The sequence below is a fragment of the Poecilia reticulata genome, chromosome 3 (assembly GCF_904066995.2).
Source record: "Poecilia reticulata chromosome 3, P_reticulata-male-v2, whole genome shotgun sequence".
Classification (NCBI taxonomy): domain Eukaryota; kingdom Metazoa; phylum Chordata; class Actinopteri; order Cyprinodontiformes; family Poeciliidae; genus Poecilia; species Poecilia reticulata.
In genome coordinates this window covers 21,156,897-21,183,231 of record NC_088832.1, presented here as the reverse complement: position 1 = coordinate 21,183,231, position 26,335 = coordinate 21,156,897, and the positions used below count along the sequence as shown (strand labels likewise).

At 38.4% G+C, this 26,335-nt stretch overlaps 1 long non-coding RNA gene across 1 annotated transcript in view; it reads right to left on the bottom strand.

Moving 5' to 3' along the window:
• Positions 1-4,420: 4,420 nt before the first annotated feature.
• LOC103462872 (uncharacterized) overlaps positions 4,421-26,335 on the bottom strand; it is a 73,486-nt gene continuing 51,571 nt past the window's right edge. Inside the window, exon 4 of the long non-coding RNA XR_014086920.1 lies at positions 4,421-7,326. This is a non-coding gene — a long non-coding RNA (uncharacterized LOC103462872). The remainder of the gene's footprint in view (positions 7,327-26,335) is intronic.

Genomic DNA, 26,335 nt, shown 5'->3' with positions numbered 1-26,335 from the left:
GCAATCTGGCAATAAAATCCCTTGTAGTAGAGTTGCTATAAAAGTGGGAGAATGACTCCATCAAAACTGTCAATAACAGACAATCCAAGAGGTACAATTGCCAGTGCTAACATTTGCACAGTGTGGTGTGCAATTAAATTTTTATAGTCAGCATGAAAATATATAAATAAATTTTCAAAGAAGTGTGGACACACCATTTAAGCACCTTGTGATGCTTAAATGTGTTTTTTAGACTTGGATAATATATTATTTCCATAATATTTCAGAAATGTGCTATGATGTGCATTACATTAATATTCATATGCATCGCACAATTAGACCTACTGGCTATTAAGCAACTAAACTCTGTACGAGGATGACAGAAAAGCAGAGACTAAAAAAAGTGATCACTGAAACAAAAAGATTCGCATCCCAGCACCTCTCAGGTTTTAGAAGCTGAGACACTAAAATGTTTTAAACAAAACCTAAATGCAGAGGAAAAACTACGTAAGCCAGAATGTTAAGCCATTCTGGATTAAAAGTCTGAGCCCCTATGTGGAGAGGCCATGTGAAATATTACCCGTGTAAATAATTTGTATCTTAATTTTGATATCTTCTGATTTAAAATTTAAATTAACAAAACGTGGCTATTGGTGTGATTTGCTATGAGTCCTTGTTTCTAACATTTTCTCCATAAATATGACAAGAAACCCCTCATTCAAGTTGTTTATGTCTCATTAGAAAACCTGATGCCATGCCCTCTGAAGGCTGATTTTCATTTAGCCACTTCTTTTTTTTTTTTTTCTTGCTTTAGAAATGTTAAGTATTTTTGTCCAACTCCAAATCAATTTAAGGGACAAGAAAATGTTGAAGCAACTTCAGCTTTGAAGAACTCAACTACACACAAGAAACAAAAAGACTGAAATAAAAACCATTAATCCCACAATGCACTGCATCAACCCACTTTCAATTTTTTATTTTTTTTATTTTTTAAGTTTCTAGGGGGGAGATGTAAAAGCTGGCTCCAAAGTAAATAATTAGTCCACTTCTTTGGTGACCACTGACTGCATTCTGGCTGCAGAACATGCCTTAATGCTGGCTTATTTACAATTCTGCAGAAGGAATCTTTAAATTACAGATTCCCCAAAAAGAAAGACTCTCTCCGATTCTGTTGCTGAACCAATGATACACCTACACTTCCCACAAGTGCAGGCAAAGTCGATACTTGCCCCAGGGTGAAAGAAGAGGAAACACGAGGCATGTCAGTGCAGGAGTCCACATTCAAACATGAGATGTTTAAACAGAAAGATTTATTTCCTTTTAATGAATAATAATACATGAGCTGTGTGAAGCTGACACCCCATCCACGTCAAAAAATCCAGCAAATAGTCTGAATGGTTAGTGCTCCGTTTGTGCAGGTTTGTGCCGTTAAAATTTTCGTTTGTGCAGCTTTGGTTTCTGAGATATTAAAAATTATTTTTTAGGTCATCCAGAGTTCACCATCCCCCCATATTGCTCCAAAACAAACCAAAGTGGGCTACTTCGTTAGTGCTCCGTTTGTGCAGGTTTGTGCCGTTGAAACTGTCGTTTGTGCAACTTTCGTTTTGAGATAATAAAAGTTATAATTTTGGCCGATGACGTCACCGTCACCCCATCTTGCTGCAAAACAGACCAAAGTGGGCTTGTTGTGTCTTCCTTGTCAAACAGTCCAGCCTTTCTAAACCTACTGCTAAAAATCCATGTGTTAGCCACATCACAGCGTTTAAAGACTATGAAAAAAGTAGCAGTTTATAATCTGGAAATTGGGGTACATGAGACATACGGGTTTAAAACAGACTGTTGTAGGTACTTCAGTAAGACTCGAGTCAAATATAAGTCACCGTCTGCAGATCTGTTTCTGTGTGTGTGAAACAGGCCTCATTTTCAAAGATTTTGATCCTTGCCTTATCCAAATGTGTCGGCTCTTTACTCCTGTTACATATTTTTGGCACTGTCTAAGTCTTTTTTACTCATTGTGTGGTTTTGGCTAAAAAATTTAAAAAAATAAAAAGTTCTTGAGATTCTGCTTATCTTAATCTATCTAGAAGCCGCTGCTGACCTGTGCTGTTGAAGAAATCTAGACACTGCTGTGTTTTGGGAACTGTGGACAGAGCCCCTGTTCTCTTATTGTTCGGTCAGCAGTGCTAGGTTAGCCCCTGTCAGCCAGCCAGTGTTGAGCTCTGCACTTTGCATATGGGGGCTCTTCCGTAATGAGCCTCTATGTATGGGTATCATGTGAGATATCTGAGCTAGCGCTTACTGTTCCATGGCCAAGGTCAAAGCTGGCCCACCCCACCACTGACTCCCCAACCCTATCCATCACCTGAGAACACAAACCGCAGTCAAGCTCACATTCCAACTCCGCTGGTCATCCTCACACCAATTTGGGAGGACTGAATCGTTTCATTCATGGTCATCTCTGTTTATTAGCTCAATATACTTCCAAGATAATAGCAAAATAACATCCCAGATATTAGCAAAAGAACAAACATCACATGCTATGCCAAAAATACTGCAGCCATTATAAAATTTGACATTCACAAAAATAAAACTGAAATGTAATTGGTGTTGAGTAAATGCTTTAGAACTTTATTTCAGCTAATATTTTGAAATGCATCAAAACGGTCTTCTGATCTTGTGTTTATTGTAGCGCATCTCTGACATATACTTTCCCCCGTCCCCATCAAAGAGCGCTAGCTTTCAACATGTCAGAACTGAATATCTTATTTGTTTCTACATGAAAACGACAGAGACTTAAGTGCACAGGAGCCCTGAACAATCTGACCGTACACCACCATACTAAAGCTAAAGTCCCCACAGCAATCAATAAACTGCCCTGTACAAGATCATATATCAATATGTTGCTGAACTCAGGGGTAGAATAAAAAAAACATGTACCTAAAGAATTAACGACCTCTGTGCTGCTGTATGCGTGTACATGCAAAAGGAAGGCCATCCTCTTGTTTCCCACAAGAAGGTGAGACTTTATTTGTCATGAACGGAGAACAGAAGATTTTTTTTTGCACATTTAAAGTTCTTAAATGAATTTTTGTTCATATTTTTTTCTGTGACGTTTGTCGAGCTCTGTGCTATGAAACAAGAACTTTTATTTTTCCATGAAGTAACAAAATGTCATTTGCTTGCAAATTGAGCCAGTTTTCTGAGGTGATTTAAATGTTTGACAGACACAAGATCACAGGACATAAGAGTTCCTAAATGGATTGTCCTATTAGCCATTTTATTGGTAGGCTGTTTAAAGCAGCAAAGAGAATTTGTTAGCTCAGTTTTCCCCATCTCATCAATCATGGTTTATTTTTATAAATATGAATGTATACATGCAAATTACTCTTTTCACATGCAGTTTGGCCACTGATGGTCTGTAATGATCCGTCTGCAAGATACAGTTTTGTCACAACATAATTTGAACTATTGTAAGTTAAATGTAAAAGCATTGGGCAATATATTAGCCAGCAGATTGTAAATTGTAGCTCCTCTGTGAAATTTCAGATCTATGCATTTCAGCATTTCTAACATCTTGTTTTTCTTTAACACGTTTGATAACAGAAAATATCAAATCTCAAAATACAACTATAAAATAAAAGTTAAGTAAGTAAGTAAGTAAGTAAGCTTTATTTCTATAGCACTTTTCACAGACCAGGATCACAAAGTGCTGCACAAGTGTAAAAATATAACAAATTAAAAAAATAAAATAAAAAAAAACACAACATACAAACAATAAAACACAGTTAATCATATTATTTAGTTAGAATATAAGACACTGAAAGGGCACAGGTAAAATAAAGTCAAGATCTTGCTCCGACTTTAGTGAGTCATTTATTTTTACACCAGCTTATAGTTTCGTCATCACTATAAGGTGATAATGCGTGAAAAATCTTTGAAATTGGAGCGTGCATTAAAAAAGGTGAAAAAGAAAGGAGAGATGGATTTGCTGCCATTTGTGATATATGACCAATCTGGTCGCCTATGTTCAGATTTGCTGTTAATGGCTATTGGTCGAGATTTAAATTCTTTCTTTTGTGTTTTTTCACTTCATCAATAAATTGGCAACCGCTTGATTGAATGCTCATCCATTGTGCTAAAATGAGCCTGAACAGGTTTTGTCTCTTTAGAGCGATGGGGTTGTTTTCATTAGCAGATTTACAGATGCTTTTCAAACGAGGATTTCAATCATCCATTTTTGAAATTTGCAAGTACTCCGTCATTAAACATTTCTAAGCACAAATATCAAATTTGACAAATGTTCTCTTTTAAATGCTTTCAGCTTTAATAGACATTTCATGTTTTTATTTAAGTTTTATTATTGCCTTACGTGAATTTGATAAAAGCACTGTTGGTATTCTCAAAGAATATACAAAAAGGAAAATTAAAATGAAATGTGAATTCACATGAAATCCCAGGCAAAAAAATTATATGTCTTTAATTATTTATTTGTTTATGCGCTTTTTGGTATTGGTACAACTCTCTACTCATGCTTGTGGGATTACAAACCATCTGAAGCTGCACAGAAATGTGAATTGTCAGTATTGGAAAATGACTTTATGCAAGCTTGAAATGATTAATTTTATTTCCCATTTTCATTCCCAGATTAGTCTCTAACAACACCTGGCATGTCATTTGTCTTTTTACAATGCTTTCAACACTCAAGGTCTTGTTAGACCCCAAAATGAAGTGACATCAGCTGAAATAAGATCTTAACATTTTGCCATTAACTCTATATAGGAGAACAGCCAGACTGCTGTGAAATTCTGACCGTACCCGACCATTAGTTGTAGCAAGTCCATACCGTTTTTTCTAAAAATAAATAAATAAATAATTATAATAATTCAAAATTAATCAATAGATCTGTATGAGTTTGCTAAGCTGCATTAAGCATAATATCGTTTTTGAATTAAAAGAGTTTACAGAAACTTTGTGAAGTAGAACAAAAAAGTTATATTTTTAATTCCTACACATGAGAAGTGGCTGGGGCTTGATGAAATGGATCATTTTAATCTCCACCACACATAAATTCATTATATTAGGCAACTCAGTTTTTTTTTCTTTTTTTTTTTCCCAAAGAAACCAAGGACCGAGTGTTTACTCATTGCATTTGCTGACTGACTGTGGAGAAAACACAACACTGACATACTGAAGCTCAAGTTAGTATTCAAACAAAACTGTCAGATTCAATCAGATTTACAGTAGAAAAGAAAAACAACTGCACTCCGGGAAGCCCACATAAACAAAGCGCTGGCATCCTTTTAGCTGCAGTTGAACAACAATGCCCTCTATTGGTGGCCCGCTGCAACTGTCATCCCGTCTGAGGCCATCACACTAAAAGCACACCAATGTCTTTTCCAGCACACTCAGCAGAAGCATCACATTGAAGTGCAATCACCTCAAACCTCAAAGTCTGTCCTTATTAGCCTTCTAACTACCACAAAGTGCTCTGTTGTTAATTTACTAATGTCATACAGCTATAGCAGTCCTTGCTGCCAAGATCAGGGGGGTCTTAAAAAAACATATTAATTGGAACAATAATGAATAAAACCGCAGTAGGTAAGTGCAAGCGCCTCCAGGAGGAAGAGGCTGCAGTCAGGCTCTCAGACAGCTTCCCGACTCTGCATGCGTGTGTGTGTGTGTATGGGATTGCGAAGGAGGACGGTTTACAGGATCACTGAAGGAGTTCTTGACAGGAATGAACATTGAGCCTTTCGTTTCCCTGTTGTGTTCTCTACTGAACCGGAACAATGGTGTAGACAAACAGGGGCGCCCCAGAGAGCCTGGCAGGCTAAGTGAGTGAGCACAGAGGCTTAATATGACAGCTCAACTTGCGAGTTCAGGGCGAGGAAAATACCCTACAAGTCTGTGAACAGCATCTTAGAAAATCAAACCACGGCACTTAAATGAAATGAATAGCATCTTGTACAGCTCAGTTGCTTCTGAAATTTAGGCTTTTTTTTTTTTTTTAAAAGGACCAGCATTTCTCCAAAGGAGTTGATTTAAACATCATTTCATAGTAAACTTTACTCCAAAAGATAAAGTTCTCCACACCAGGAACAGTTAGCGCTGCAACTAATTTACACCCATGTTATTTTGGACATAATCAGCTTTATTTCCTGTTTTTTTGTTACTTCTGCCGTGTACCTTTAGCAAAAACTTCTATTTTAAACAGATTTATCATGATGTCATCTACTCAGAGGAGAAGTTACTAAACAGTATTTTCAAACATACATTTCAGATCAAAGTATGATGGTCTCCTAGTCGAGTGGATTAAACCGTAATCTTTCCATGGGCTTCCACCATCCTGCCAACCTCTCAGAAGGCCATAAAACATTTGCAGACAGGCTATGAAGGTGGGGGTAGCACTGCAGAACAACAATAGACAGAGATACATGCTAATAGCTGTTTTGCAATGATTCATGTGTTTATCGCTGCTGTCGCTTTTTTAAATATTTGGACAAAAGTAAAGAAAAAAAAAATCTCAGAAAATGCTAAAAGTAATCTCCTTGTCTATACATGTTCATTAATACATTTTTTATGGTTTATTTTCAAATTGCTTAAGGAAAATTAAAGAAAACAACCTTCAGTGTGTACTGAAAGCCTCGAGAAGGAAGTCATGCAGTGCAACCAAACCGCCTTATGATACATACCAGAGCAAAACTAATAGCCTCAGTCCCTGTCAAAGCAGGGGGTTCAAAAAAAAAAAAAAAAGATGTTATTCTAGAAAAGTAGATAAACGTCCCGGTTGTGGTTTTCAGTGGCATATGCATACTTAAAAGACTTCGTATCTGCTTTAACAACAGTGAACAAAACAATCCACCAACAGGGAAAGACAGAAAACACAAATACACACACACACACACAGTCTAAATGGGTCTGACAGCCCTGTTTTTCATTCTGAGTCTTACCTTCCCAAACGTGATTAATCAAAAGTCTGAATATGCATATGGAGAGGAGGAAAACAAAGCTTCAAACAACACAAGTTATGGCTGATGTGAAAACTGACACATCACAAGTAAATGAAACAAAGAAAACAAAATCTGCTGTTTTCTGTGATTAAAAGAAAAAACCTTTTTAAAAGTGAGGAAAATGTAGACGCAGGTTGTTTGGTGTCATTTTACGACTCTGTGGAATAAAAGCTGAAATTAAAGTAATTGCTTGATTTAATTTTATTGGTCGTATATCCTAATTGCTCACCTTGTTTCCTTTTTCAGCTCTGCACAGAGTTGCCAAACAATCCGAAGAGGGAAGATGTCACACCCTGAAAGTGATCCCGGACATCACTAGCACAACACGCTGGTCACACTGGAAAAAAATGTAAAAAAATCTACTTATGTTGACAGATGCAGGGGGAAAAAAGGCTACTGTACATGTGTCAGGAAGGTTTTACCCGTCTCCGTGTTGCAAAATAAAATAAGGCGTTATTGTTGATCCATCACAAACAGCAACAGCGTCTTTGACGTGTTTCTGAGTTTTCAAGGGCCAAATAAAGAGGTGTGCAATCAGTCACTGTCACTGCACTGTGGCCCATCTTTTGGATTCGATTTAAAAAGGTTGCATTGTGTCTGATTTCATGCTTGTTTTACATACCTGCTAAAATACCAATTTATTTGAGTCCCCATTTTATGTGCATAAGCTGCTTGAAATTTTGTGATTGTTCTGAATTATCTTTTTAATCTGTTTTCTGTGATTTAGAAAATCTCTGAACGTCTGTCTCTCCCCATCCATTCAGCTCTTCGTATGACGCAGTTGTGCATATTAAAGGGAAGCAGCAAGCTGTGAAAACAGCTTAATTAGTAGTAATCAGTTCTAATGGGACATGTTTCCACTATTTGCCTCCATTAGGGATGGTTTATTTCTCTTCTTCCATCAGCCAACCGCTGGCATTCTAAACCAGGTGAGGCAGGTGAATTAATAAATGTGTCGCAGAGGCAGAACTCCAACTCTAAAAGTGATCTTGATAATAAAATTTAAAAAAACACTTGTATGTGGTGAAAAAAAAATAACAATAATGCATCAGAAATCTGACTTTTTAAAGATATTTGATTATCCATTCTATTTGCATGTTCACATATTGCATTCTTTATTTTTATTCATTTTTTTTCTCCATATTACAGTATATGTATGAACTCAAACGGTTGCTTGAGTTCATAAGCTTGAGGATGCAAAGTAAACCTGTATGTGTTCCTTGCTAATAGCATCACTGTCAGCTTGTTGGTGACCAGTGGACATGCAAACTCGGATTCCCGTCTCACTGCAGCTTGTTTAAGCATCCATCCATAAGCGCTCAATCAAAGCACAGCAACCTGATGTGAACATCCACGCACACACACACGCACGCACACACACACACACACACACACACACACTACTATAGCCATAAAAGGCACAGATGCCCAAAGGAAAGGACAACATTCAACTCAATACAGTTAAACATTTCTGCTGAGTGGACATTACTATGCATGGGGGGATAAACACTTGGCTCAGAGAACAGAAGACCAGGCCGACTGGTGGTTTTTGTGTGATTCAGTGTTCGTTTTTGTTTGTTTCTGTAGAAATAAAAGAAAATGGACAGATCTGAATTTACTGTTTAAATGAGCACATTAAGCACAGCTGAATAAGAAGAGTGAAAGTTTAAGATAAATGTGTTTATAACCTGTGTTTTGTTTTTTTTAATTGAAATACAGAATCAAAGAAAATGATCCAAAACATGCTTAAGACTGCAGGTGGTTTTGTTTTTTAAGTTCCATTACCAGACATTGTTTTTGTTTTTTGTTTTTTCAGTTTTTAAGCATCTGTTTCCAGCATTTGGGCCCTCAACTACTCAGCCTAACAGCACTGTTTAAAATCCAGGAGGGATCACTTTGAAGAACGCCTTATGTGAAACAGGAGAATAAAAATTACCAAGGCTCAAATAATTTAGTCAATTAATTTCATGATAATTCTATTTTCTCTCCCCCCCCCCTCCCCCCCACCCCTCTCCCTCTTCCTCCTATCTCTTTCATTCTCCTTCTGTCTTTACTGGTTTTCAAAGAACTGCCTTGCGGGCAGTAAGTATATGCACCATGAACACATTTAATTTTCCCTGTTAGTCCACAGCACGGCCAGAGGTGAGGTTTAATAAGGATCAATGGCACTTTATCTGGGACAGGACCCACTCCTGTGCATGCAAATCCCAGCACCAGCAATGGATTCAATTAAAAAAAAAAAAAAAAAAGAAACTCCAACCACCAGCACTGGAAATTCAATTAAAGGATTTATGCAAAGGTTTGCTGGCTTTTTTTCATTTGCTTGCTGTTTCTGTTTATGTAATGAGCTTTTCATATCAGGAATCAATACATAATCTGGAGGGGAGCCACACAAAGGGGTGCTGGACTGCCTTTACATATGTATACAGGATATATTTCAAGAAAAGGTTTTTAATAGGAAATTTCACTGCGCAATTCTGCGCAAATGAACTTGAATTAAATTATCTTCGGCGGTTGTTTGCTTTGTGTGTGTGTGCCTTGGTTCCTCTACATGAAGTTCATGTTATTGACTTGGACACACTTTGAAGTGCAATGAACCTCCTTAAAGCCTCTGATTGGACTGCCTCCCCAAGTCAAGTATTGAAAGTAAAAGGCCAAGGTTCCCCGCATCATCCCCAGCCTACAGCCTTAGCTGTGTGTTTTGGCCTAATGAAATGGGATCCCGGTAGACAATAATCCTTGTTATAAGATTGAGCCAGGACACCCATGTCAATATTAGCAAATGGGATTGTTGGCTTTTTGTGTCCGTGTGCGCACATATGCCGTCAGAATGCTCTCGTACATTTGTTTCCATCTGGCTGCAAAATGCATTCTCATTGATCTTCCTCTCAGGTTTTAAGTAGAACACAAAAATAAGACTTTTCCTGGCTGAACTTCAAAACTGTGGGTGGGGACCCATAACGTTTCCCCACACCTGTGTGATTAGAGGATTTAAGCTCCCCTGAAGTTCCTGAGAAGTTTTTGATTAATCTGCTGCAGATGCACCAAGAGGGATTGTTCCAAGATAGAGGTGTAAAAAAAGGGATGCTGTGTCAACAGAAAAGAGGTGCATAAAATAAAAGCTGTATAATAAACATCCGGGCATTTAATGAAGAGGAGCACAGACATTAGCAGCCATACCTGCAGAAAAGTCTAAGTCTTGAAGATGTCTATTTATAGGTTAGAGAATGTTATATGGTTCCTTAAACATTTTTGATAGTGCAACCATTGATGCATTTCTTTGTTTATAGTGATTCTTTAATTGCTGAAAATCTTTTTTTTTTTTCACCTTAAATGGCGCAACACTGGCAAATAAAATAACTGTTCTGAGTTCTGCCCATGAATTTCTTCCCAAAGTCTTGCTGCCATTTCTGAAATTCTTTTGGTGGAGGTATTGTAATACTATGAGGCAGGATTGCTATCACTGGAAAAAAAAAAAACGGTCTTGACATCAGGGAGGTCAATCCAAATGCCGAGAAATGTTAACATGAGATTTTGCAAGCAGCGACAATTCTATATCTTCAGCATTAGGGATCAAACTCTACCCTCCAAAATGCCAATACTCAGCTTGGTAAAGTGTGATTTATCAGAGAGTATATACAAAATTTAGGAGTGGAGAGGATGGAATGTGTCTGGACTACAGTCTTAACCTCAACTCCATTAAATACTTGTGGAATCAGAATGAGTTTGCCGTTTGGACCAGAGTAAACAACCCACAGCGGCTAACTTTTGACAAATCCCGGGTGAAGAATGGGCTGTCATTTCACAGCAACCTGTGACCAAGCTGGCTGCAGCATGTGGAGGGGAAGACAGACTGTGGTACTGTACAGTTCTTCCATGCTAATCGGAATATTCTGTCAAATAAGAGAATTGTTACATGACCAATATGTCTTATTTTTTCAAAGGTTTATCAATCAATCCAATAAACAAGACAATTCCAGAGCCAGCAGCAACCAACAAGCTGTTTGGCATCGGCAGAGAGGATTTGAGAAGTTTTTCATGGACACAACCCACACACTCAACTCTGCTTCTCAACCCACATCACATCTTCACATGCATGGCAGTGTCTTAAAGGAAAGAACAGGCTTTCCAACAATATTCTTATTACAAAGAATTTTTTTTTTTTTTAAAAGAAAGACAAAAATAATCTAAACTTAATTCTCTTTACCTTTTTTGCTGTTTGTAAACACTGTAAAGATCTGATTGATTTGATGGAAGTACAGTGTAAGTTAGAGGCTTACATATGGGATTTAAGGTAATATTTTGGATGGCTTAAATTAACATTTGATGATTTATTTTAATAAGGTGAAATTATCATTAAACAAATGGCTCCATTAAATTTCAAAACAAAAATTGTGAGCATAAGTTCAATTTATTTTAGCATAACTGCCTCAAAATCACACACACACAAATAAAGACATAAGCCCCTGCAATTATTCGATTAAAATGGTCCTGAGTAAGTTGCATCTTCTTGACTACTTGCCATTTGAAGCCATCAACAAGCTTATGGCATAATTCTGGCTTGATACTTCACCACTTTTATTGACGGATCTAATTTAAAAGGGATAGCTTCCCCGACACTGACCTGGCTTTTAACCATTTGGACTGAGGTCAGCGTCATTCCAGGGACTTCTCGCTAACTTGCTTTATCCATTTCAAAATCAGTTTCAATATTTGTTTTATTCCCCTGCTGGAATACAATGGTTTGCTGTTCAACCATCTGACACAAACGTCCTATTAAGATGAAAGAAAACTGGCTAGAAAGACCAGGAATGGGGCGTCGCATGAGGTAGGCACTAAATATTAAGACTTTATTAGTCCTTAATGTGGCTGTCTGCAGTTTGATTCTGAATCAAAGCCAACAGCAAAAGAAAAAAAAACTCATCTTCCAAGATCATTTACTAATCATTTTAATTGGACTATGTCATATTTTTTTATGCTAACAGATAATGAATTGCAGTTTATTATAAAATACCTATTATTTTGCAAGAAATTTTTCCAACAGACCACAAATATCAGAACTAAGTCTAGGGAGCCATTTAACACTACATAACTTTAACCAAAGAGAACAGTACAGTCTGCTTTATCCTTCATCCCATCAGCACTCTAAGTGAAGGAGAAGACTGGGATATAGAGCAAAAGAAGACTAAAATTACCATCTGTATGAAAAGTGAAACTAGACAGGTTATTCACATCCTGGCCAGGCTATAAATAGGGCAACACACACACACAGCTAATGTGGTGGATTAGTAGCAGGAAGCAGACAGACAGTCATCACAGTCCTTGTTCCCCTTAGCCCACCGGGTCCTGGATCCCAGCAGACGTCATACTATCTACCAAATCAGTATTAGCCAGGGACTTTGTCCGTTCACAAAAGCCGTTCCATACAACTCGCAACCCCAGTGTGTTGGCTAAGGTTCCTGTTTCAGAAGTTGATATTCTGTCAGGATGTTTCTCCCCCTTTTCCTCCTCACTGTACTGTTTAAAGTAAGTGTGTAACAGAATCCACACCTAAGGACCCTTTCTCCATATTTGTATAAAGTTTAAAGGCAAGGGATCAGGGTTTAAGTGCCTGTTTATCCTCAGGCTCAATCACTTTCTAAGCAACGCTTTGTCTCATCCAGTAAGGTGTGATTGATAGACGACTCTGAATGGTGGTTTATTTTGCTCCTTATAATTTGCTTCATAATGGCAAAACCAATCAGCAATCACATCTATTCACATAAGTAGCAAATAGCAATCTTTAAGGATTCATCATCATCATATCTTTATTATAGACACAAAAGGTTCATAGTGAAAAAAATAAAAGATAAATACAGGAAGTTAACATTTATGAGATGTTAACTGCCTGCTTCATTTTTGATGCAACAATTAACTTATTACAATGGACATACCTGCAATTCATAGCTGTTTTTTTATTAGCAGTTTATAGAATAATGGGCAATGAACAAGGCCATATCTGCACAAATACGTTTTGTCTTGTTTTGTTTCACCGAATTAGCAAATGCAGCAGCTTGACGCTTCATCTTGCTAACATCAGACTGCCAGTAGACACTCCCTCACCTTTTCCTCTCTCCTAAACACCAATTAGGACTCCATTAGTCTGGCCTGGCAGCTCATTTGCTCTGGAGGCAGCTGAGGGGGCCTGTTATGTGGGACCTTTGCCCATAGAGTTCCGCCTCAGCAGCCACAGCACCACATGGCTGTCATGGTAATGCAGCCTCCGTGTCTCCCTGTTCCACAAGTTAACATTCCCTCCCTTCTCCTTCACCACTTCCTGCCTAACAATGCTTTGCCTGGGAAATCCTCAGCCACACCGAGTGCCTGCAAGTAAGACTCTGCGATTGAAAGTGAGCAGAGCAACTGGAGGGCAGTCAACATACGTCTGTGGGGCCACTTGTTAGGCACTTCATTAAATGTCTGTCCCCATGGTAAAAAGGTGAGGTAGGACCCTTATTAACTGAGTAGTGACAAATCCCCCAAGAGCAGGCAGATGAGTTACAGAGCCAGCTGCTCTAGCAGGTCTGTGTGGAACAGGGGAAATAGCTAGTGGTGGAGGAATGGCGCAGGGCTCCGGTTCGGGTTTGATGAGACGGAGAGCAGGCACCAAGTCACATTCAAAGCACTAAGCAGCCTCTTTGCAACACAGAGAAATGATCCCAGTGGCACGTAAGAAAAGGCCCAAAGCTCTCAGGAACTTGTTAAAGCTGCCGACGTCCTCTGCCCCTCGCCGACACTCTAATGCCTGATATCACACATCAGGGACTTGGTCAAAAGATCAGCATGTGCATACACAGAAATATAGGAAGGGCCAAAGGGAGCAAAGACTGAGAGTGTAAAGAGACAAGCATCTGTTATGTGGTGGGTCTAATGGGATGTAGAAGGCATTTAATTTACATATGAAGCAGATAACATGAAACCATATTCTTGCAAAAAGCTTGTGAAGTGCTATACAGTAGAAACCAGATGTCTACTGTGATCACCATTTTTTTCAGACTTTATCCATTTTAAGTCAGTTATGATTAGCCAAATTTATGTGATTTGCAAATACCACAGTATTGACCAATTTATGGATAAAGTTAAGTGTTCTTTATATCTAAGGATTACAAATATTTCACTTGGTTTGCCTTTATAACTTGGGTGAAACATTTTGAGTATACTGCCATAATCGTCTCATAATAGTTTGCTGGAAGTTTGGTCCTTTCGCCATGACAGGCTGGTGTAACCAAGTCGGATTTGTCGGCCACCTTGCTTACAAAAACCTTAAAAATGTCAATGTCAAAATTTCTATTGCGGTGAGATAAGTTTTGTGTTGGCCACGTGAGAACATTCCAACATTTCTACTTGATAGTACGGTAAAACTGCAAATTTGGAAGATCCCTTCATACCCAAGCTTGAACTTCTTGGATCATGTCTTGAGATGCGTCTTAAGTATTTACGGTATTTACGTGTATTTATGGTTCGAAGATGATGGATGTCATGTATGTTGACATTTTCATAAACGCCTGAACAGACGTTGAAGTTGCTGGTACTGGGTCTTTAAAGTGAATAGCTGGCCCCTTTCAAACAATAAAATATAAAAAGTCACATTTTCTACGGTAAACTCCTCTCTCTTACAAGCTGGCATTTTACAGCATTACTTTGGGGTTCATGAAATTGAAATAAAATCTCCCTCTATATGGTCACGATCATATAGAGAGAGTCACTCCAGCAAACACCAAAGCAGCAGTGTTTTGTTCTCACAATAACTCGGCTGAGAACAACATGACTTGTTCGCTACACAGGCTTTACCGCTACTGTTATATATATAATATACTGTATATATAACAATATAGTGGTGGCGAATGAGCACAGCACTGTTCTAAATGAATTGGGAATCTTATCTGACAAAAAAAACAGGGGAAGTTAGTCTAATATAACTGTGTTTTTATACAGTGAATGTAAAAATGTTCCCCAATATGTCAGGTTTTTGTGAAGGTCCAGACAAACTCGATCAAGTTACTGACCCAGACATGATTAATATGACGCATCACATACGATACACAGAACACAGTTCCACATTTCAAGTGTCTTTGACATGCACCATGATTTCTCTCAATGCATTAAGGATATGTAATTGCTTGTGCCAATCTTGTCAACCGAGTGCAAAACAAATCAAATATCGCTAATGTACAGTTTGGCTTTCTTGAGTTGCTTTTTGTGATCCCATTTCCAATATGCTGGCATCGCAGTCTCTAATCTCCATGGATCCCAGGAGCATGTACAAGCAATTAAAACAATAGCATCTTTACGCCCCTGCAACCAATAAACAAGCTAATGTCACTGCTGTGTAAAGACACTTAGTGTCAGGGGCAATACCCCAGCTGGATTAGAACAGAGCTCTTTGCTTTTAATACCCCACTATAAAGATGGTCTAAAGAAATGTATGCACTTTATTAAAGAGGCTCAGAGGAAATAATATCATATACATAACCAAGACAACAAACTGGAGTTGAAGCATAAATTTACAAGGCATACCATTCAAATTGAACTTTATTTATCTCAGCAGTCTTTTTTGTTTTGGGAGGGCTCCTGAATGTATGTTTCTTTTTGAGGACTCATAAGAGTAGTATAGGAATAAGAATTTTTAATTATGCAATACATTGAAGAGATGTACTTTTTGTTGGTTTGCTTCATCTTAAGTGATCTTATTAAACAACTGCACATAATATAGCAGGCAAATTTTCAGCATGCGCGTCTGTCGAGCCTGAAACATGAAGATATAATCAGAAACAGATGTTAAGCTACTGTGGTGCTGACAGGGCATAAGTAAGGAAATATCCAGATGTAACCTCTGCAAAAAGGAAACTAAAAAGCAGTGCGGTTTCAAGATGCCACAGGTGCCATTTGTGTTTAAACTTGAGAACTTGACTTTGTTAAAACATACCATGACCTGAAGGACAAGGAAGTCAGTTGCACAAGTCGGTACATTTTTGCTTTTCTTCTAAGCAGAAAAAAAAGCATTGGGAAATAGAGGCATGGAATATATATCATGGAAGTGTGGAGAGAAAAACTGAGATGGAACTGGTGTTTGTGAGAAGAAAGAGTCGTGAACTATGTGGGGACTATTCCTCTGCATACTAATACACTGCTTTCATTGGATTTGTCCCAAAGGTTTAACAGGGCTGTCCGGGGAGTGGCCCAGTACCTTCAGTTTTCCTTTGCGCTGGCTGACAGTGGATTTACATACCCTCACCCTTCCCTTTTCACATTTCTTCCTCTTCTGTGTCTTTTCAAAAAAGTGTAATGGGACTTACTTTACCCCTAGTAAATAATCCATGCAGCTGGGCAAACAGAATCCAAACCCAGCACCAGAGTTGGCATAAAATTGTTTAAAAAGGGAAAGAAAGAAAGAAGGATTTAGGGAGAAGGACTTTGGTGTGTGCAAAAAGTAGAAAAACGGAGCAGTTGGGTTCATACGAGCAGAGGGTTTCATGCTTTCCTTTGGGCGATTAAACAGGCTGCAGGTTATGCAGGTTATGGTTTAAATACCAGAAAGAAATTGCCAAAATTAGCCGAGTATGACCATTATGAAAATGGAGGAATGTTTAAAAATAGTCAGGATAGAAGCAAGGAAAACTTTTAAAGACCCAAAATACTTTATGTTCAACCAGCTTAACTTGGTTTGTTTCTAATGAAGGTGAGGGCCTTCATTAGCCTGACTACACAGAATAAGAAATGGATTTGAAAACAGTTCAAACAATCCATATATTCAATTTAGTATCCCAACAAAGGAGGAATATATTTGACTTATGGTTTTGTGTCGCTGACAGAAGTAGTGGAGGATATTTAGAATTTTTAATCATTTAGTTTTTACAACGCGTTTCGAACTTCTTTCCAAGATCTTTTTGTGACGCATTGTTGTGATTTTTTTAGACTGAACCATATGTTTGCTATATTAGAAATCACATTTATTGATTTATAGTATAATTTAAAGCAGGCACTTGCAGAACTCATCAGATAGAGATTTGAAAAATGCATGAAAAGAGCAAACATGAAAGACAGGTTGAGGACAGGATTTGGGGACCATTGCCTTAAAACAGGAAACTACATAAAATAGGTGGAGTCAGCATCATTTTTGGCAGAGCAGGAAGGAAGATTATTATGTTTGCGGATAGTTCAAGGTTGCAAAAAATAAATAAATAAATAAATAAATAAATAAATAAATAAATAAATAAATAAATAAATAAGTCTTTGATTATTTCTGGGAACACTGCATTCTGGCAAGTTAGAGAAAGTCCCCGAAGAGAGAAGAAAGAAAGAACAATGTTTACACACACCTCATAATGACACATCATGCACTTGGCATTGGCAAATAAGAAAATGGGAGAAGCCTCCGTGAAGACATTTATGCTGAAGTGATGTTTGTGAAAGAACTGATATGCCAAATCTATAATTTGGTAATTGCAGATACATAGCACTCTCAATTGCCAAAGACACCTTTAGGGACATGCTGAAGAATGTTTGAGTCAAAGTCATTGATAAGCGTCTCCGGATATTTACTGCATACAAGCTTATTGCACAAGTAACAATTATTCGCAAAACAGTTTCATCTTAATTTAATGGAAGTAAACAGATGATGTAAAGAAAAAAAAAACACTAGATCATACATAATTGGTCGTTTAGCAAAGCCTGTTTTTACAATTTTGATACATCTCTTCTCTTAGAACCTCTTTTCTTCCTTCAACATTCCAGACCACAGTCAACTAGATCTTAGACAATATTCTAATTAACAGTAGGACCACAGTCTAGTGGTCATGTGTAATTTCTCTATAAAATGGATTCCCCACCCCCAGTACTCTGCGTGTGGAAGCTATCGGGTTTAATCTTGTTGCCCCTTACGCTAGAATAACTGTGAGTACTTTCTTGGCAAAGGCATCTAAAGCTCAGGGGTTACTGCATGGTTGATCCTCCAGCAAGGTCCTTTCCATTCTCATTCAATCAATCTTTATTCAAACTATTGCCAAAATCAATTGCTTTCTGCCTGGGATGCGTGGTTGAAATGTGGGGAGGCTAAGAGTCAGCCAAGGTACTCCATGGTAAGGCTGTGAAACTACAGTCTTTGAAAGTGTTCCCTCACGCAGAGTACATCGTCATGTGTTAGACAAGTTGCATGTCCTTCGCCAAACAATTGCAAGAATATTTTTTTATCATAGCAAATTGTATTTTTGGTTGCCATAGCCGAGTCAAGGTGAAATATGTGGTCAACAACTATGAGGTTTCACATAATTCTGCGCCATGATGAATTCTATTGTATGACCAGAATTAAAAAAAAATAAATAAATAAATAACAAGAGGAGGAAATAAAGCAAAACTTCAGCTTTTCAGCTTTATTTTAACTATACTTAAGCCTTTTGAAAGAAAAAGAAACTGCAAACATTAAAAACTTTAATGTATTAAATGGATATATGCTTTTATGATAAAACATTTCCACATGAATCAGGGTAAAGACTATTAATAAATGTTTTCCAAAAGCATGAGGCAGTATTGACTATACTGAAAATCTGGTTGAGATATGCAGTGAACGTAAGGCTTGATTCTTTGGTGAAAATTCTAACTTTCTTACCTTTTTCACAAGAGTCATAAATGACCTTGTCTATAGGATTGGACTTGTCCAAAAGATTGGACGACTTCAGTTAGAAATCGGTACTCTAAATATTTTGTTAGCAGAAATTTTGCTATGTGGTCTGTGTGTTTGGGTCAAAAAAACGAGACAGCAAAAATGTGTTACCTTGCTTTTAAATATGGGGGAGAAGGTGCTCCATCGTTTTAATGGGCCTATGTATACACAGGCTGCAGAGGAACACAATTTTAGGTATAGAAAATGAATGAATGATGGATGTGTATACTAACAGAAACCTACTTCCAAAGTAGCCAAACAACATATAGATGCCTGGCCCTGCACTTAGTATTCTAACCATGATCACATGTAATAAAGAGCAGCAGAAATAAGACAACTGGCCCTTACGCTATGCATCCTTAACATAGGCTTCTGTGTACAAACAGGGTTCTCTATGGAGGTAGAAAAGGGAAGACGGAGGTAGAAAGACTTGATTAGGACACCTTAATAGGAGTACCACGTCACATCACGGTGGTATCTGGATCATGGTCCAAAGCATTACTGACACTGCACAAAAGTAACCAGGTAAAGGTGAGGATGAGAGAACCTTCCCAGAAGTCGGCTCTTTACTTGCATTCTGAGAAACACTGAGGCCAAAACTAATAGTCTGTAAAATAAACTACAACACCTCTGCTCCAGCAACTATGCCAAATTTCCTCTCAGGCCTTTTCCACTGACTGAATTTTGCTCAAATACCATCACTGCCCTTTTTAAAACAATAGTTTAGTCATAGAAAAAAAAAACAGTGTAAATGATAAATACAAACAAAGAGTCCAAAGATAAATTAAATCTCAAGCATGTTAAAGTCACACAATCACAAACAATTACTCAGCTATTTTAAGTCGGGGCATGTACATGTTTAATTTGGTCACTGATTTTCCTTTTCCTGAGTTTAAATGCAGACGGACCAGCTTCACTGCACAGATGAAATGCAGAAAAAGTACTGGGCTGTCCAGGTTCACTGAAAGCAAGGAATGATGACGACTAGGGTGTGGCAGATCATTGTGGCTGGGAAATACGGTCCATTAACCATTGGAACACAAGAACAAAGTTTGATGATGAAAAAGTAAAACTTTGAGTCAACGTGGTAGCATTGTTTCAGTTTGCTGTGTGGGGTCACCTTTGATTCGGTATTACATATGGTGAACCAGGGATTGATCTAGATCCTAAAAAACAGAAAATCTAATATACTTGGTCCACAAAAACACAGATAAGTGGATGTGACACAGTCTAACAAATAACAGGCAATTAGAATATTAATAAAAAGTTCATTTCTTGCAATACATTATACCATTATAATGACAATCTGAGGTTTTCAAGCCTTTCCTATTAATGATTTTCAGCTGACAGCTAATGAAAACATGACATTTAAGATTAAAATATTACATCAGACCAATGAAAAACAGTTTCAAACAGAAATGTTAGCCTACGGAAAGTGGCCAATACCCAAGTAAAGGTTATTTTCAATATGTACTTATAATCTGACAATGAGTTTCATCATAAATGCATTTAGTTTGTTGAATATGGCTGTATTGTTACTGCTGTCATGTTTTGAGACAACTTCGTGCCCCACATGCAGACAGGACAGAAGAAACAGTTCATTGTGATTTATTTGCAATAAATCAGGTTGAAGGTGTTCAGGAGGAGGTTCTGCAGGGAGATTAACAAAGTTCAATGCGATCCAGGACGTGGAATAGTGAGACCGTGAAATGGTAAGGTGAGACTGATCTTACTTGTTCTGAGGTGAGGGAAGAACCGGAGGGGGAGGTTTGATCCTGATGTGTCTGTGGAGGAATGATGGGGAGAGCGGGAAGGTTGTCAGGTCTGGAGCTTGACTTGGAGCAATGGTGGGGATTCTTGTAGCTGAATTTTGACTAACGGTGTTTTTGACTAAAGTCCCAGAGGGTTAGAGTCCCAGTTAAATGATGTTTAACTGAAGTCCTAAAAGAGGTACGGGTTTTAATGTTTTTATCTTTTTTAATCTTTTTCAAAATCTCTTTCTCTCTCACTGTTTATTCAATGTCACATGCTGTTTTTATTTTAATTATGTAAAGCACTTTGAAATGCCTTGCTGCTGAAATGTGCTATACAAATAAAATTTGATTGACTGATTGATTGAATCTATGGTGAGGTTGAGGCCAATACCTGTTTGCAAAGCAAGAGAAACCTTAGCAGAGAAAGATAAGGACAGATAAATCCGGCCATGAAAAATCCTTTCGCAGGATTCAACTTGGAACATAATTGTGATAAAATAAACTTGAGGCTTGACTCTAACCAATAATGTAGGGCCATCAAGCAAAAAGTGGCTGCTCTACAGCTGTTTGTCTGCTGACTGACAGCATCAGCTGCAGGTGTGCTGGGCTGCCCAGCTCTCTCATGAAGATCCTGTTAGAGGAACGAGCACTCACACGAACACAAAACCCAGGAACCTAGCAACCTCAACAGGATGCCGAAGTAAAAGAGGTTTGCAATAATTTATCTATTCAATAATTATTAACACAATCAACCAAGGATTCACAGTGGGACAAAGTTATGACTATGTCCAAGTGCTGGGAAATATGTGCTACTTATATCAGTGGCAAAATGTTCAATAAACTGATTCAACCACAGATATGGCATGTTAAAGAATGACAGTACAAGGAAGAGAAAGTCAGACTGAAATGAACAACTTTATGCTGCAACAGCTGCAGAGTTAAAATCTAAGTAACGACATAAAGTAAAATGTTATTTACTTTGTGCCTTTGAAGACATAGATCCCCAAGTGCAGTAAAAACTTGAAAACTATATAAATCAGTAAATACAGCGATTCAAGGCAGGATGCAACATGGTAATTACTGGAACTTATGAACAGACCCAATGTCCAAAGAGCTGTCCAACACACCAAATATTTTCTACCAAAAAAAATCACATAAAACAAGTTTCAAATGTGGTTATGAGAACATTTAGTTTTTGCCGGGGGATTTCCCTCCAGAACATAATTACCTGGAAACCTTTTGACTAATGGTAATGTTGGATGTGTTAGATTACATCTGCTAAAGCAGAGCAGGTCCTTCTTCTGTGGAAGTTTAGTTGGAAACTGGGGATAACGACCTCTGGCCACCGCAAATGTAGACTCCAGAATGCAACTAAAAACTGAAATCAAACCAGTGTAGCAGTATCCCCATACATTTTCATATCCTGGTGAAAAAAAAACACAACTGCAGCACACTTTCAATGAATTGTGCCACCACAGACAAATGCGGATTTCAATCTGTGATCTAAAGCATCTATACATTTAGACACCTTGGATACATCCTACCACTAAATCAAAGGGTGCATTCACACCATCCTTCCTTAGTCCACTTTAATCAAACTCTAGCTCGTTTGCTAAATAAAAGTCTTGAAGATGTGTAAATGCACAATCGAACTCTGACGCTGGCCAAAAAAGGTAAACTGGTCCGCCTAAAACTCTAGGTCTCGTTTTGGTTGAAGGGAGCCCGAATGCAAATATGTGAAAGCCAAGTGGACATGGACCACTACAAAAGCAGGAAGCAGGCTATAGTGTGGGGCACTCTGTTTAAATACAACAAAAACAAATGTGCGAGTGTAGCGCTAGCACTAAAAGTGGCTTGTGGTCTTTTACCAAAGAGAAAAGAGAAATTGTGCAATAATATGACGCCACTCCCTCTTTGTTTATATTTTGTGAAGAAGGAAGTCTTCAGAGGTTTCTTGTGTTGTTTCCTTCCTTGCCTGTGCAGTGCCACCACAGGCAAGGAGTTACAGAGATCCACCACAGCTCAGAAAAGATGCAATATATTTTGACACGTGAGTGGTATAACAGATAAGATGTGTCTGCATTCATACTTTCCACTCATCTAAGCTGCTTGCTCTGGTTGCATCCATAGCATCATGTGCATTGTGCTTGCAATCAGGGGCGGATCTAGAAAAAAATTTCTGGGGTGGCAAGAGGGGGGGCAGGGATTTTTTTCAGGGGTGGCAGCATAAAAATAAATAAAACGTCTCATGCTCACGTTTAGTTTACACAGACCTAACATTGAACTTAATTTAACTTGATTTACTTGTTGTAAAATATTGTTTTTAACTTGCATTGTTTCAAAATGAGCTTCATGTAGCACTGAGGATTAAATATAATTTCTTAATATAGTATTGTTAATTATTTTTATGTCTTTCATACTCCTGCTAATTGATATATATTATTAGATTGGACAGTGCCTATTAGTCGCTATGTGATTCATTGAGTTGTGTCCAGAAAACCATTTTATCCCAATCCAGGACAAACAGAAATCTGTCACAAAAATATTCGTAGCGCCATCATTTGTTATCAGAGATATATCTATTAAATACGACTTAGAATAAAGAGGAGAAAACTGATGTTTGATAAACTCTCCGTGATACAAATCTATAAACAATTTTGTTTCTGTTAGTTCTGTAAAGATGCAAGAAGGGGCAAATTTCGATTATATTGGTCAATCGTTTTATTTTAAATATGCTGTAGGAGCCGTAGTTTGATGATTAGTTCTGTTTTTGTCGCTTGTTTAACTTTTAGGAATTGCAGCGGCTGCAGAGAGTGCGCCACAATAAAGGTACAATAAAGCTGATAAACAGGTGAAGAACCAAACACCACTTCTTTTATGCCTTTTCTCACTCTGTGTCGACTTTACACTGACCCGTTGCCATGGCAACCGACAGACAACAGCTCAATGAGCAGACAGAGCAGAGATTACCGATCAGGGGAATCAACACCAAAAAACAAACATTTCCCACACAAAAAAGTAGCAAAAACATCAAAACAGAACATTCAGTCTGTTACATTATGCTGTCAGGCTTAATGTCTATATTGTCATTATTAATAAGTTTTTGCCTGATCACAGCAGTGGTTGATTAGCTGATTTAAACAGCCGCTCTACTGATGTGACCTGTTTTAGTGCTAACGGAACCAAAACACACCGAACTGCGCAGCACATGTTAAGGTTATCAGTCAATAGAAGGCTAGTAACAGTTAGGCTAGCATAACTGACCCACTGCTCACTTGTTCAATGTTTTCTTTAAGTTAAAACTTTTTAATCACCTGTTAAATGTGAAGCCCTTGTTATCCAAATCATAGGGTTGAATTAACCGCTAAATATTGCGTCCATTTTTCAGATTCTTTGCGTGACTGGTATTTTCTGACCACCCATAATGTTGACTCAATGGACAGCAATAGCGCATGTGTGGCGCACGATAAGTCACGTAATGTCCAATCCAGTAATTTGTATCCATCAATGCTGCTGCCTCGCGCTCTGTCCTTCTCTCTCACTTCCCGCTACTTAGCAGTGGGTGTCAGGTTACATTGTGTTGCATTCAATGTTGTCAGAAAAAAGAGATTCGTGAGCTTAATGTCCGATTTCCCATAACTATTTAATGAATTCCTAGTCGCCAGCTGGGGTGGCAACAGGGGTGGCAAGGCTCTCATTTGGGGTGGCAGTTGCCACCCCATGCCACCCCAGTAGATCAACCCCTGCTTGCAATGAAACTTTCCTTTGGTGTGTGTTTTAGAGTTCCTAAAGGAGTCTGATCTTAAAGGACGGAGCGCTTTTACATTCAGGTTTTTGATTTAGAAAAAAACGCCTTTCATCAGTGTGCTAGCATGCATTATTTTCGTAACTGTCCTTTTTTGATGTTCTTCTTGTAGCAGTGCACATAAAACAAAGCATCGCTGCTGCTCTGGATTTGACATTTGATGCTGTTGACTTGCAAGACAAACAAATTACACTTGGACTTCCATTAAAACCTGTGCAGGCTTAAGATCTGTTTGTAGCAAAGAGGTCGAAACTGCAATTCAGCATTAGGTTCTTTTATTATTTTGAACTGAATCTGTCTACGGTTGGGAACAGCACAGAGCAGCCACACAGTAAAACTAAGTTGTTGGTAAGGAGCAAAAGTTACTTATTCATGGAACAACCGTTCACTGTGGAAAATAAGGCCCCATGATGACAAAATAATCACAGCATGACAAAATAATAATAGGCAGGAGCAATCATCATGCACAAACCATAAACCCCCCTAAATTTACCCCATCATATCTTTTAACGTTTACACAGTGCTCTAAGCAGAAGGGGCAATTTCCACTGCTCTGCAGCTCTGTCTAGGTTTACATGAGGATTAGGGCTCATCTGTCAGGTCTGAATCCAGTGTGAAGTCTTCTATAACAAACTGAAGTAATTACCAGCTCACTTCCGAGGCTAACCTCTATCCTCTATCCAGAGCTGCCCATTCTCAGGAGTGAAGACCTTAACAAATGGCTTTAATAGGCAAACCTTCATAATGTAAAACTATTGTCTTGTGGGACATCTCACAGCTTTGACAACAGTGCAAATATGAGTAATTTGTTTACACGTCTGCTGGGAGCAATAACAGCCTCAACGGGAGGAATTACTTCAAATAATTACTCAAGAAAATATCTGGGTGAAGCACTTGCAATGTTATGGAAAATAAGAACAGGGAGACACACGGAAAAAGACACGGAGACAGAAATGATGTGATATATCCCTGTGGTGGTCGGTGCTCTGTGGTGAAGCTATGAGGCAAACACGTAGGCTCTTTAAATGCGCCAAGCAAATTTACTCACACGGAAAATTAAGCAGAGACGGCATTCTGTCCCCCCTAAAGACTTTAAGATATATGGCTGCTTTTGTAATTATCATGGGTCACCTCCTAAATTGAGATGTGCTCATATACCAGTAATTCCAGTGTAAATCTTTCCCTGTGTGTGATGATTCTTTCAACAGCCCAGTTCCGTGTGTGTCCTGCCCCCCCCACCCTCCCCCCCCTTTTGCGCTCATTGCTGTCTTTGTGCAGGTATAAATGTCTGCGTACGCTTTGCACACGCATGTGTGTGCATCTATGTGTGCGTACAGTGGGTGATATATGAGTTGCGATAGGATTGCGAGAGCCTTGTCGACAGCTGCTGGCTGCCATTCACACCTGAGAGGACCCATGTCCTTATGAGAATTAATGTACTCTGACATCCTCTGGGACTTTGGCAGCCCCCAGAGGGACTAATGAAGAAATACAACCTTGCCAAGAGAGAGTGGGGCATTTTAAAGGGCTCCCTCAGGTCCCAGGAGAGGGCATTCAGAGAGGGCATGGATAGTTAGAGGAGACGCGGAACAAGGGTATTTAGAGTTAGAGCAGAAACAATAGGATTTTTCTTGAACTTTTGTTCAGGCATTATTTGATTTTGTGTGGCGTAAAGTAGTTCTCGGATGTTCGTCAATATGTTTTCAATTAAACAAGCAAAAAGCGTCACCAAAATATGTTAGATCACATATTCCTCTCCTGCTCATTAAAAACCTAATAATCAATCATTTTCATCTGGACATGTAGAACTCTAATGAAGCAGTCTCTTGGATTCTGTGTTTTCTGATCTTCGAGCAAGTCCAGATAGGGTCCCGGAGGTCTGGAGAGTTAAAGGGCTAATCTCTATGGATCATCTGTGCCTCAAAGAAGGTCAAAATTGGCTTGTGTAAAAACAAGCTGTGCCTGGGATTAAAGCACTAGTCATTATGCAAAATCTATTTGGGTCTCACATGATGCATCATCCAAGTACCAATTAAAATAGCTTGCTTTAAATTCAAGATGACCTACTCGTCTTTAAATGGGCAGATGG